We start from the raw sequence: 14,899 nt of genomic DNA, 5'->3' as shown, positions 1-14,899 counted from the left end.
TCTTCTTTTATTGTTTTTTTTTTTTTAAGAGAATGAAGACTTCCTACCCTATTTTGATGCTATCTTCTTGGAGGTCTCACAAGTAAAATTTTCATGTTATTTCATAATTTTTAAAAGTGTTCCACAATGGGAAGCAGACTTGGCTCAACTGATAGAGCATCTGACTACCATGTGGGAGGGCCAGGGTTCAAATTCAGTGCCTCCTGACTTGTGTGGTGAGCTGGCCCATGTGCAGAGCTGATGTGCACAAGGAGTGCCATGCCATGCAAGAGTGTACCCTGCATAGGGGGGCCCCATGTACAAGGAGTGTGCCCTGCAAGGATAGCCACCCCATGTGAAAAAAGTGCAGCCTGCCCAGGAGTGGCACTGCCCATACGGAGAGCTGACACAGCAAGATGACCCAACAAAAAGAGACACAGATTCCCAGGGGCACAGACAAGAATGCAAACAGACACAGAAGAACACAAGAATGAAAATGGACAGAGAAAGCAGACAATGGGGTGGAGGGTTTGTAAGGGGAGAGAAATAAATAAATAAATAAATCTTTTTAAAAAGTGTTCCATAGCAGTGCAAGGTGTTGTTGGTTTTGTGATCAATGGGAATGTGGGAGTCATACATTTTGTATGATTGTTTTGTAAGCTCACAACTTTTCTAATAAAAAAAGATATACTCAACATCACTAGCTATTAGGGAAATACACATAAATACCACAATGAGATATTATTTCACATCTACTAGAATACTGAGTACTAAAAATACAGAAAATTGCAAGTGTTGGAGAGGATGTGGAGAAATAACACTCATTCATTTCTGGTGAGAATGCAAAATGGTGCATCCACTGTGGAAGACAGTTTGGCAGTTCCTCAGGAAGCTAAATATAGAATTAACACATGAGCCACAATCTTGCTACTAATATGTACCCAGAAAAATTGAAATCAGTGACTCAAACAGATATGTTCACACCAGTGTTCACAGTGAAATTATCCATAATTTCCAGAAGATGGAAGCAATCCAAGTGCCCATCAACTGATGAATAGATAAACAAAATGAGGTATATATGTATGATGGAATATTATTCAGCTGTACAAAGGAACAAAATCCTGATACATGTGACAACATGGATGAAATTTGAGGGCATTATGCTGTGTGAAATAAGCCAGGTGATAAAGGAAAAATATTGTATGATCTCATTTATATGACCTAATAATTTATTATAAGCAAACTCATAGAGTTAGAATCTAGAATATAGGTTACTAGGGGATATATATGGTAAAGATGGGAAGCTGATGCTTAATTTGTACAGAATTTCTATTTTGCTTGATTGTAAAGGTTTGGAAATGAAAGGTGGTGATGAGAACACATTATTGTTAGTATAATTAACAGTGTGAAATTATATAAGTGAATGTGTTTGAAAGAGGAAGCTTTGGGTCATGTATGTTACCAGAATAAAAATTAGAAGATAAAACATGATTGTAAAACACACTGAACCCTGTTGTGGCAATGGACTGAAGTTAATAGTACAAGTATAAGAATGTTCTTTCATGAATTACAACAAATGTATGACACAATTATAAGGTGTTAATAATAGGGTGGTGTGGAGGGAGGGGCATGATGGCATCAGATTAAGTGCACCTACATCATCTCTCTTACAAAAAATGACTGAGTTGGGGTAAAATCCTGCCTGAGTGAGCTGTTTTGGGAACCCACAAAGCAGAAGGCTTCAGGGAACTAACTGAGAGTTCCTGGCACTTGAGGCTGGAGCTGTGGGACTGCTAAGTCTCACCCTCAGGAGGAAGCCATAGTGATCCCTAACTCTTGCCAGTCAGTCACCCAGTCAGAGGAGGTATATTTTGAGAGTGGGAGGGTACTGGTGAAGGGTGGAAAGAGGTCTATCCTATGTGGGTTTGATTGTATGGATCCCCTTTATTGAGCTTTGAGGAACATGCCAGCTGGCTTGAGAAGAAATGAGGAAGAGGGGAGAGGTGAATCTTCTGAGGCAGCCTGATTTACCTAACTGCCTCGGGATTGGGAAATGGGCTTGGGAGAAGGTGGAGTCAGGCAATTAACTAATCCTGTGAAATTCCCTTGAGGGATGGGGGCAGTGGGAAGTTCTTAATAAGCTTCCAAGTGCATATTTTGGGTTCCCTGTGAAGAATGGGTGCTCTCGAAGAGGATGAGAGCCACTTATTTTCTGTGGTGCATTGTCAGCAAGGTCCCAATATAAATTTTGAAGGGGAACTCTCACACAAGCTATTGCATCCTGCTGCTATGGGAGAGAAAGCAGTTAGAAAGGTTATATCTGAGTCCTACTACATCACACCTAGTAACACAAATTCCAGGGACCTTTCTACACATGCTTCTTCTGTCACTTTTACTGAACCTGTGGTTGGTGCTGGGGTTGGTGTATACCCAGCTGACTTGAATCTCTGTACTGTCTATGTGTCAGCTGGGCCCTGAGCCTCACCAGAGTTGCAACTCCCACTCTCTGATTCATTCAAATTACCCAGGTCAGCTAACAGGGAGGTGAAGATGGTTAACCCAAACAACAAGGCACCAAGAGTGCCTACAACTCCAAGCAGGAAAATCACATCCATCTACAATGTGGGATCTAAGCCCCCTCTTGATATAGAGGTGGAGTGGGTGTCACCATTCCAGGGTCCACAGGATGGAAGAATATAATATGGATTAGAGTGGACTTAATGGTATTCTACTATAGAATTATTGTGACTAGTAATGGAAGAAGCTGTAGCATTTATGTGGAGAAAAGGGCCATGGTAGTTGCTGAGAACAGGGAGAGGAAAGAAGAGATGTGATGTGGGGGCCTTCTCTAAGTCATATACTTGTCAAATTATCCAATGCTCAAGACAAAGGGAAATACAGAAGGCAACAAGAGAAAAGAGAACCATCACATAAAAGAGAACTCAATAAGATTAAGTGCTGATTTCTCATCTGAAATCTTGTGGGCAAGAAGGCAGTGGTACGACATAGTCAAGTTACTAAAAGAAAAAATTTCCAGCCAAGAACTTTCTATCTAATAAAGCGGGCATTCAAAGATGATGGAGACTTCACAATATTCACAGATAAACAGAAACTAAGAGAGTATGCCAATAAGAAACCTGCCCTTCAAGAAATACTTGAGTTCTAAAAATTTAAAGGAAAAAAGAGGAAAGAGACAGTTGGAAGAGAGTCTACAAACAATGAGAATGACAAAAAGAGAAATAAAAACAACATATAACATATATGAACCCAAAACAATATGGTTATTGTAAGAAATTCCTTGAGAGTAATAATGCTGAATGTTAATCATTAAACTCACCAGTCAAGAGACACAGAATGGCAGAATGGATAAGGAAATATGACCCAGCTATACGTTGTCTACAAGAAACCCACCTTAGACCCTGGATTCAAGGAGGTTGAAAGTGAATGACTGGAAAACTATCTTACAGTAAAGAAAACCCAAAAAAGGGCAGCATTAAGGATGCTAATATTGGACAAAATAGACTTTAAATGCAAAACTATTGTTTAAGACAAAGACAAACACTATATATTAGCAAAAAGGGTATTTTTCAAGAAGAATGGACAATCATAAACATTTATGTACCTAACCAGGGTGTCTCAAAATACATGAGGCAAACGCTGGAAAAATAAGTAGAGAAATAGAAGCTTCCACAATTACAGTGGGGGATTTTAATACATCATTATCACCTTTAGACAGAACATCTTAACAGAGAATTCAGTAAAGAAACAAAGACTTTGAATAATGTATTAGAGAATCTTGATGTATTAGATATAAACTGAACACTACACCTAAATATAGTAGAATATACATTCTTCTCAAGTGCTCATGGATCATTCTCAGAATGAGAACATATTCTAGGCCACAGAGGAAGTTTCAATGAATACAAGAAGACTGAAATCATACAGTATGATTTCTCTAACCACAATGAAATAATGCTGGAAATATGCAAGGGCCAGAGAACAAGATGATGAACAAAGATATGGAAGGCAAGCAACATACTCTTAGACAAACAGTGGGTCAAGGAGAAAATCTCAAAAGAAGTCAGTAACTACATTGAAACTAATGAAAATGGCAACACGATGTATCAAAACTTATGGGATGCAGCAGAAGCTGTCATGAGGGGAAAATTCATAGTCATAAATTCATATATCAAGAAAGAAGGGCTAAAATTGGAGACTTAATCGCACACTTGGAGGAATTAGTAAAATAACAACAAAACATCCCAAAGGAAGTAGAAAGAAAGAAATAACAAACATTAGAGCAGAACTAAATTATATAGAAAATAAGAAAGCACTAAAAAAATGAAACTAACCAAGAGCTGGTGCATTGAGAATATAAAAAAAATTGACAGACCCTTAGCAAGACTAACAAAGAAAAAACAGAGAAGACATAAATACACAAAATAAGAAATGAGAAAGTGGATCTCACCACTGACTCAAGAGAAATAGATTATAATAAGAAGATATACTGAAAAAATTATATGCCACCAAGAAGGACAATTTAGAGGAAAATGTACAAATTCCTAGAAATGTATAAACAGTCTACATGGATGAAAGAAGAATTTAAGTATCTCAACAGACTAATCACAATTAAAGAGATAGATTCAGTCATCAAATCCTCCCAACTAAGAACAACTCTGGGCCCGATGGCTTTACAGGTGAATGTTACCAAACATACCAGAAATAACTAACAGCAATCTTGCTTAAACTCTGCCAAAAAACTGAAATAGAAGGAACATTGCCTAACTGATTCTATGATGCCAAAATTACCCTAATAAAAAAGCTAAACAAAGACACCACAAGACAGGAATATTACAGACCTCTCTCTAATGAACATAGATGCTAAAATCCTCAACACAATACTGGCTAATCATATTCAGCAATGCATCAAATGAATTATATACCATGACCAAGTGGGTTTCAGCCCTGATATGCAAGGATTGTTCAACATAAGAAAATCAACTTACTACACCACATAAACAGATCAAAATAAAAAATCACATTTTCATATCTATACATGCAGATAAAGCATTCAACAAAATACAGCACCCTTTCCTGATAAAAACACTGCAAAAGATAGGAATAGAAGGACAGTTTCTGAACATGATAAAGGATATCAGCTAACATCATTTACAATGGTGAAAATAAAAAACCTTTCTTTCTAAGATCAGGAACAAGACAAGGATGCCCACTATTACCCCTCCTAGTTAACATTGTGCTAGAAGTACTTGCTCGAGTACTGAGGCAAGAAATAGATATAAAAGGCAATCAAATTTGAAAGGAAAAAATCAAAATTTCACTCTTTGCAGATGACTTGATCCTATACATAGAAAACCCTGAGGAGTCTACAACAAGGCTTCTGGAACTTATAAATGAGTTCAGTAAAGTTGCATGTTACAAGACAAATGCACAAAAATCAGTAGCATTTCTTTACACCAATAATGAGAAATCTGAGGAGGAAATCAAGAAAAATGCCATTTGCTTTAGTAAATAAAAAGTGAAATACTTAGGAATAAATTTAACTAAAGATAAAAAAGACATACACAATAAACTACATAACACTGTTAAAGGGAATCAAAGGAGACTTAAATAAATGGAAGAATATGACCTGTTCATGGCTAGGAAGAGTAAATATCATTAAGATGTCTTTCTACCCAAACTGATCTACAGATTAAATGGAATCCCAATAATATTCAACACAGCATGTTTTAATAAACTAGAAAAACTATGAAATTTGGAAGGAAAAGAGGCCCTGAATAGCCAAACACATATTGAAAAAGAAAAATGAAAATGGAGGAAACACACTACCTGACTTTAAAACATACTACAATGCTATGGTCATCTAATCAGCATGGTATTGGTACAAGGATAGACACACAGACAATGGAGAGAAATTGAGTGTTCTGATATAGACCCTTGCATGTACAGCCATCTGATATTTGACAAGGCCACCAAGCCCACTCAACTTGGAGAGAGTGGCCTCTTCAACAAATGGTGCTTGGAGAACTGGATATCTATATGCCAAAGAATGAGAAAGGAATACCATCTCACACCTTATGCAAAAATCAACTCAAGATGGATAAAAGATCTAAATATAAAAGTCAAGTCCATAAAGACCTTGGAAGACATTGTAGGGAAGCAACTACAGGACCTTGTAATAGGAAATGGCTTCATGAACTTCACACCCAAATCATGAACTATGAGAAAAATAGATAAAGGGGACTTCCTCAAAATTAAAACCTTTTGCACCTCAAAGGAGGTTATCAGGAAAGTGAAAAGTCATCCTACCCAATGTGAAAAAATATTTGGTAACCATATATATGATAGGGGACTAGTATCCAGTGTATATATAGAAATCCTAAATCTCAAAAAGAAAAAGAAAAACAGCACTTTTAAAAAATGGGCAAGAGATTTGAAAAGACATTCTCCAAAGAAGAAATACAAATGTCTAAAAAGCACATGAAAAGATGCCCAACATCACTAGCTGTTAGGGAAATGCAAATCAAAACTACAATGAGGTACCATATTTCACCCATCAGACTGGAGGCTATTAAAGAAACAGGACTACAAAGATTGAGGAGGATGTGGAAGAAAAGAAACCCTCATCCACTGCTGGTGGGACTGTAGATGGATCCAACCATTGTGGAGAACAGTTTGACAGTTCTTCAAAAAAAAACAATTATAGATTTGCCATAAGACCCAGCAATTCCACTGCTGGGTGTGTACCTAGAAGAGATGAAAACAAGGACACAAACTGATATATGCACACCAATGTTCATAGCGGTATTACTCACTATTGTCAAAAGTTGGAATCAACCCAAATGCCCATCAACAGATGAATGGATAAACAAAATGTTGTATATACATACAATGGAATATTACTCAGCTACAAGAAGGAATACAGTACAAACACATGGGATAACGTGGATGAATCTTGAGGACCTTATGTTGAGTGAAGCAACCCAGGCATTGAAGGACAAATACTACATGACGTCTCTGATATGAATTAAGCAAATCAAGCTATCTAAGAGAGCTAGAGAATGAAAGATAGACTTACAGGAAATAGGGGTACGACAGGAAGATTGTGAGCTAATGCCCACATGGGCAAAATCTATGATAAAGTAGAGGTAAGTAGTTTGGCAGTGAAGGGATTAGATGGGGGCATAGGGATGCTATTGGGTGGACTTTGTAGCTTGAGGGGGGCTAGGGTTGGAAGGATGTGTCAGATGTTTCATGGACATTGGGGGAGGGTTGGCAGAGCAGGTGAACATGGGAGATTTTCAGGTATGTGTTTGAAACTATATTGTTCAGAAAACTCTTCAGAAAATATACTATGAAAGGGTTACTGGTTTAAGGTGTTTGATGGGGGCATCTGGCACAGGGTGCACCTGGGGCAGGCTTCTAGAGAGTGTGTGAGTGCTCATCTTTTCATAGTCTGTTCTATCAGTGTGTGGAGACCCATAAAATGAGCAGGAACCTGTTGTATCCCCCTCCTGGGAAAGGCTAATTATCTCAAACAGAGTGGAGGGTGTCTCCCAAGAGCATTTTTGGGTCTCATTTGGGAAGAACAGACTAGTTTGTCAAGCCCTCAGCACAGTTGCATATATCTATGAATCTTGCTCTACAAGCAATCAAGCTTGGTTGTCACTGTGAGCCCTGAGGAGAGTGGGAGAGAGGAATAGAATAGATGGAAGAGGAGGTAACAGGAGTCAATGGAAGTGTCTTGCAAGATCATACAACAATGGATACAGGCCCTGTTAAATTTCACTAAAAATATGTAGAAGTGTAGAGTCTAAAATGTACACTACAATGTAATCCATAATGTGGCCAAAATTTATAAAAGTATACAGTCTAAAATATAAACCATAATGTAAACCATAATGGAGCCATGGTTGGTAGCCATGTTTCAATACCTGTACATCAGTTGTAGCAAATGTAACACCCACATGTAAAAAGTGCATTGCTGGGGAATATGAAAAGTTATGTTGCATATATGGGAGTCCCCTATAATCTCTATGTGACTTTACTGTAACCTAAAACTTTTTAAACAGAAAATTAAAAAAATTAAAAAATGAAGGAAGACACTGGGTAAGAAACTGCAGAGAGAACCTTTCCACTGTACATACAGGGCAGCACCTATTATAGTGACAAAGGCAAAACCTCAAAGAAATGTGTTATAATATTTTTCATTTATAATGTTCTAATTTATTTTTTACTATATTTTAGTTTTTCTAAATTATTATGTATTCTATTTCTAATCTTTAAACCTATCATTACTATTTCATTTTCCTATTAATTTAATTTGACAATATATTAGGCTTCATTTTTGAAGAAGTTTTGGATTCCATAGGGGTTCAATTATGGTAGGGGAGGAACACTGATTTGGAATGTCATGGATGGGGGTGCATGGGTGGGAGGGAGTTCTCCAGGGCATGCATATAGGGTATATAGGTATGTTCAGATGTTCTTTGGGTATCGTCATAGTGGGTAGAGTTATGCAGACAACTGAGAGAGTGCTGAGTTCCCATCCTGGGGAGCTCTGTTGCATTCCTCAATGGAAAAGCAACAATCCACCAAGTGCAAGGACAAAGACAAGTGAGACTCAATGATTGATTCTTAATACTGATGACTGTTCTTATGAGTCTGTGTGCTTGAGATTTCAACTAGGCTTAAAGCAGCAGGGTACGTAAGAGTTACCTCCTGATCACCTCCATGTTGCTCCAATTTGGCCACTCTCTAATCAAAATTCAGCAAGTAAATGCATTACCTTCCCTCCAGTGTGGGACATGACTCCTCAGGATGAGCTTCCCTGGTGCCAAGGGATACTGCCAAGCACCAGCTGGTGATGCAACTAGAAAAAGACCTTGAATAACTGATGTTCTCAAATAGAGGGATTGGTGGTTCCCAATGCGTTAGGGCAGTCGAGCATGTCAAGTCCTCAACATTGTTGGAAGTATATCTGAATATGGCCCTTCAAGCAATGAAGATTGACTGTCACTCTGGGCCCTGAGGGGAGAGGGAAAGAGGTATTGAATAGATGGAATCAATGTAATGGCAATAGAAGTGTTCCACAAGATTATGCAAGGATAGATATAAGACGTGTTAATTACACCAAAAATGTATAGGGGCTGATAGGCCAAAAATGTAAATCATAATATAAAATATAAGATAACTAAAATTTTAGAAAATTGTATAGTCTAAAATATAAACCACAATGTAAACACAAATGTTACCTTGTTTGAAAGCTATTGTCTCAATATCTGTACATCAGTTTCAGTAAATATAGTATGAATATGTAAAAATATTATTGCTGTGGAAGGGAAAAGGGTTTTATGTTGGATATGTGGGAGTACTGTATATTGTATATATGAATTACTGTGATCTAAAACTTTTGTAAAGACAAGCTTAATAATTAGGGAAAAAAAGAAAAAGAAAGGACGAAGATACAGGAAAGATGGATAAAGTTGCCTTGCCAATTTGCATACAGGGCAACACTTATTGAAGTGATGGAAGGCAAAACATCAAAAACAAAGCTTTTGTATTTTTTAATTTTTTGATACCCTAATTTATTTTTACCTTAATTTTTCTAAATTATTATGTATTCTATATCTAACCTTGAAACTCATCACTATATTCCATTTTACTATTAATGGAACCTGGCAATATATTTGGCTCCATTTTTGAAGAAGTTTTGGATCACAGAGAGGTTCAACAATGGCAGGGGAAGCATACTGGTGTGGGATGTTATTGACAGGGGACACATGGTTGGCAGGGAGTCCTACAGGGCATATACCCAGGGTACATAAAAATGTTTGCATATTTTCATAGTGGATACAATTAAAAACAACAACTGAGGGAGTGCTGAGTTCCTAGCCAGGGGAGCTCTATCACAGTCCCTAAAGGAACAGCAACAATCCCCCAAGTGCAATGGCAAAGACCAAAAAAGAAGGAAGGTCCAACAATGAGTCCTTGATACTAATGACTATGCTTGTGAGCCTGTGCACCTGAAATAAGAACATGGCCTAGAGCTGCAGGATGCCTAAGAGTTACCTCCTGAGAGCCTCCGTGTTGCTCAAATGTGGCTAGTCTCAAAACCAAACTCAATATGTAAATATGTTTCCTTCCCCCCAGCGTGGGACATGACTCCTGGGGATGAACCTCTCTGATGCCAAGGGATTACTAACAAGTACCAGCTAATGATGTAACTGGAAAATGACCTTGAATAAAAGGGTCAACTCAGACCAGCAGAATATCTCAGTCTACATATAATACCAGGAGTTAAAAATGCTTTTTTGACCTGAATAAAAGGGGGAAATGGGAAGGACAAATGAGTTTATTTGGCTATGAGTCTCCACTAAGAGCTGGGAAGTTATCAGAAGGGCCGCCCTTTTGTACACATCAGCAGAGTCCCAGAGACATATAAAGTAACAGAGACCCACAGGTTTTATGGTCATGGCAGATTGAGTTCAGTGCCATGTCAGTTGGCCCTACTTTGGAGTTTGTGTTTCTGTGTGATGGAGCTGGACTCGGATGTGTTCTTTGTCCACAAGCCTCTCCTGTTACTTTTACCGGATCTGTAGTTGGCTCTGGGGTTTAGTGTAAACCCAGGGGACCTGAATTTCTTGACTGACCATGTGATAGCCAGGCCCTGAACCTCATCAGACTTGCAACTCCTATACTCTGGTTTATTGGACTTACTCCACTCAGCTAACATGGAGGTGAAGAAGGTCAACCACCACACCAGGGAGCCAAGAGTTGCCTACAACTGAAAGCAGGAGAATTGCATCCAGCATCCATGTGGAATCTAAGTCCCCTCTTGATATAGATGTGGAGTGGACACAACCATTCCACGGTCTACAGGATGGAGGAATAGAGTATGGATTAGAGTGGACTTACTGATATTCTATTGATGAACTATTGTTATTAGCAATTGAAGAAAATGTGGCATCAGTGTGGAGAAAGTGGCCATGGTGGCTGCTGGGGGTAGGGAGTGGGAGGAAGAGATGTAATGCGGGGGCATTTTCGCAACTTGGAGTTGTCCTGGGTGGTGCTGCAGGGACAGTTACCAGACATTGTATATCCTCCCAAGGCCCACTGAGTGGACTGTGGGAGCGTATGGGCTGTGGTGTGGACCATTGACCATAAGTGCAGTGGTGCTCAGAGATGTATTCACCAAATGCAATGACTGTCTCATGATGATGGAGGAGATTGTTGTTATGGGGGGAGGAGTGGAGTGAGGGGGATGGGTGTATATGGGGACCTCATATTTTCTGAATGTAATAAAAAAAATTAATTAAAAAAAAGAAAATAAAGACAAAAAATACCAAAAAAAAAAAAGAGGAAAAGACCTTGAATAATAGGGGGAAATGGTAAAGACAAATGAGTTTATATGGCTAAGAGACTTCAAAATGAGTTGGGAGGTCATCAGAGGTGTTGCACTTAAGCACATCTCAGCAGGATCCCACAGACAGCCAAAGTAGATACAACCCCAGGCAGAGGTTCTCCTGAGTGCTACAGAGACACCCAGGTCATATAGTCATTGCAGATGGCTCTAGATTTCAGTGTCTTTCCAGTGGGCCCTATTTTTAAACTTGTGCTCCTGAGTGTGTTGGAGTTGGACTCAGATGTCAACTCTCTACACATCGTTCTTCTGTCACATTTAGTGAACTTGTGTTTGGTCCTGGGTTTGGTATATGCTCAGGAGACTTGAGTCTCTGGAATGTCTACATGCCAGGTGGTTCCTGATCGTCAGTAGAGTTGCAACACATACTCTCCAGTTTGTTGGACCTACCCAGGTCAGCTAACAGGGAAGTGAGGATGGACAACCACCACACCAGGGAACCCAGAGATTCTGCAACTGCAAGCAGGAAATTCCCATACATCAGCCATGTGGGATCTATGCCCTCTCTCTGTTTAGAGGTGGAGTGGACATCACCATCCCAGGATCCTCAGATTGGAGGAATAAAATATGGATAAGTGTGGACTTCCTGGTATTCTACTATAGAATTATTGTGACTCCATTAATGGAAAAAATTGTATCATTGATGTGGAGACAGTGGCCTTGGGAATTGCTGATGGTAAGGAGAGGGAAGAAGGGGTGTGACATGTAGGAATTTTCAGGACTTCAAGTTTCCTGAGTGATATTGCAGGGACAGATGCAGGACATTATATATCCTGCCACAATCCACTGAATGGTCTTGTGGAGAGTGCAAATTACAACATAAACTATAATCCGTGCTGTGTAGCAGTGTTCAAAAATGTATTCATGAAATGCAATGAATGTGCCACACTGATGAAAGAGGTTGTTGATGTGGGAGGAGTGGGAGTGTGGGGTGTAGGGTATATGGGAACCTCATATATATATTTTTTTTATTTATGAGTGATTTATTAGTTTCAGAAAAATTCTCTAAATTAAATAAATTTAAATTTTTTACATGCCAAGTACTGATTCTTTATTTAACTTTGATACACTCTCCCAGAAGACTTTTCCATCTTTCTGAACATCCACCATATTTTAAACCTCTGGGCATTTTGTTTTTTCTGGGTTCCCCAAGCAGTATTCACAAACTGAACTGCAGCCTTTTTCACTGGCAAACTCTAATTATCAAGAGACAGGAACTTATTTACTGTATTTCTGATAATGTAATATTGTGAGTCATCTATGTACCTTTCAAAAAAAAGATAATAAAAAAATATCCAGTTTATATAAAGGACTGCTACAATTCAGCAACAAAAAGACAAACAACCCAATTTAAAATGAATAAAGAACTTCAACAAACATTTTTGAAAAGAAAATGTACAAATGACCAGTAAGCTCATGCATAATCAGTCATAGCATAATGCAAATGAAATCCACAATATGATACCATTTTATACCCATTAGATTGATTATTCTTTTACAAAAGGAAAAGTACAAATAATGACAAGGACTTAGTACATGCTGATGAGAATGTAAAATGATGCAGTCATTGTGGAATTCAGTTCATCAGTTCATCAAACTGTCTAACAAAGAGCTACCATATAACCTGGCAGTTCCACTCATAGGTAAAAGAATTGAAAGCAGAGAGTTGGACAGATAGATGTACATTCAGAGCAGGATTATTTATAAGAGCCAAAAGTTGGAAAGCAACCCAAATGCACACCAGGAGATCAAAGATAAACAAAATATGGTATACATTTGCAATGGAATATTATTCACCTTAAAAAGGAGTGGGGGATGGGGGCGGTGGGGTTGATTGGGACCTCGTATTTTTTGAATGTAATTTGTAAAAATAAATAATTTTAATTAAAAAAAAAGGAATGAAATCTGATACAAGCTACTACATGGATGAGTCTTGAAGGCATCATATTGAGTGAAATGATTCAGACAGAAAGGGGCAATTATTTATGATTCCACTTATGTGAAATAGCTAGATTGTGGCAAATTCATAGAGACAGAAAGTAGAGTTCAGGTTACCAAGGGATGGGGCAGGGGTGGTGAGGAGGCAGTTAATACATAGTGGGTGCAGGGTTTCTGTTTAGAGTGATTTAAAATTCTGAGAATGGAAGGTGTTGAGGTTAGCATAACATTGTGAGTGTAATTAATCTCACTGAATTCTATTTCCTGGAGTAGTTGAGATGGGAAAACTTACCCTGCATATATGTTTCCACAATTTAAAGAGAGAGAGAGTAAAGAGATAAAGAGACAGTGACAATTAAATGCAATACATGATCATGAACTGGATCTAATCTCAGAGGAGAAAATACCCACAAGGAATTATTGGAACATAAGAAAAAATTGGAATATAGATTGCAAGCTTAAGGTGGGTACATAAATGAATATCCTTGTTCTTAGGAAATGTACATGGCAGTATTTAGTGTTCAAAAGGCATGATATATATAGACTACTGTAAAATATTTAGAAAATAAATAGAATTCTATGACAAATGTGGCAAAATATTAAGAGTTGATGGTTCTGGGTATTGGGATGGGGCATATGTTGGAGTTCTCTGAATGTTGTATTATTTTTGGAACTATCCTGTAAGTTTGAAAGTATTTCAAAATAAAAAGTTTGAAAAGAAAATACAAATATGTAGAGTTCCCAATTGTTTAATAATTCTAGACATATATTTTCAGTCATGGCAATAATGAGTAGTAATAATGGTGGCTTTGCCCTCAAAAATTCCAGTTTAATTTATCTACTTAACATAATTTTTGAGAAAGAGAAATATGGCATTTTTTTATAGTAAGAGTTTTTATTGTCAAGACAAGTAAGAGAAACAAGCATAACAGAAGACACAAATAAATTAATTGTTCTGCTCAACCTATATTCCAGGATCTATCTATAGAAAGTTTGGCTCCTTATGTAGGAAAGATAATACCCAAAACATAAAACAGTAGGTATTTGAGACAGGGCTCAAGACAATGTCTGAACATGTAACAGTGGGAAGAAATAAAAAGCCAGTTTCTCTCTTTCCTCTCCTCAGTAAGGTATGTACATGTATCAAGGTATGTGGCTCATTTTGGGGAAAATTCTTTTGTATGGAAAATCTTAATTTCCTCCATGACCCAGGAAAAAAATGGTTTCAGGCCTTAGCCTGAACAAGGAAATCAAATAGGGTGACAATAGTTTCATGCAAACTTCAAGACTACAATCTAACTGTGATTAACATCTTTCTAACTTTCAAAAAGCTTAAATATCCACTAATCTATACCAAACCAGTACACTGAATTTTTTGCCTTAGGAAGTTTTCCAACAAATTGGAGTTAAATTAAAATTAATCTCACTTTAAAGTGCAAGAATGGATATGCAAGACCTAGCGTTTGCTCTATAACACATCAAAGGGCAACATCCCTCCAATAGTACCAACTCAAGAGGTACTGCATGAAGCACTGGTTGCAG

At 37.9% G+C, this 14,899-nt stretch overlaps 1 protein-coding gene across 13 annotated transcripts in view; it reads right to left on the bottom strand.

Moving 5' to 3' along the window:
* The window catches only part of ZC3H12B (zinc finger CCCH-type containing 12B), a 786,782-nt gene that overhangs the window by 87,270 nt on the left and 684,613 nt on the right, over nucleotides 1–14,899 (bottom strand). For 5 of the 13 annotated variants that reach the window (XM_058291728.2, XM_058291732.2, XM_071213164.1 and 2 more), the window contains one exon: nucleotides 8,786–9,024. The exons of the other annotated variants lie outside the window; for them this stretch is intronic. The gene's annotated coding sequence lies outside the window, so the exon portion shown is untranslated. The remainder of the gene's footprint in view (nucleotides 1–8,785; nucleotides 9,025–14,899) is intronic. 13 annotated transcript variants of the gene reach the window in all.

This window comes from Dasypus novemcinctus, chromosome X (assembly GCF_030445035.2).
Source record: "Dasypus novemcinctus isolate mDasNov1 chromosome X, mDasNov1.1.hap2, whole genome shotgun sequence".
NCBI classification, from domain to species: domain Eukaryota; kingdom Metazoa; phylum Chordata; class Mammalia; order Cingulata; family Dasypodidae; genus Dasypus; species Dasypus novemcinctus.
The sequence above is the reverse complement of the archived record's forward strand: the minus strand, read 5'-3'. Positions and strand labels throughout refer to the sequence as shown.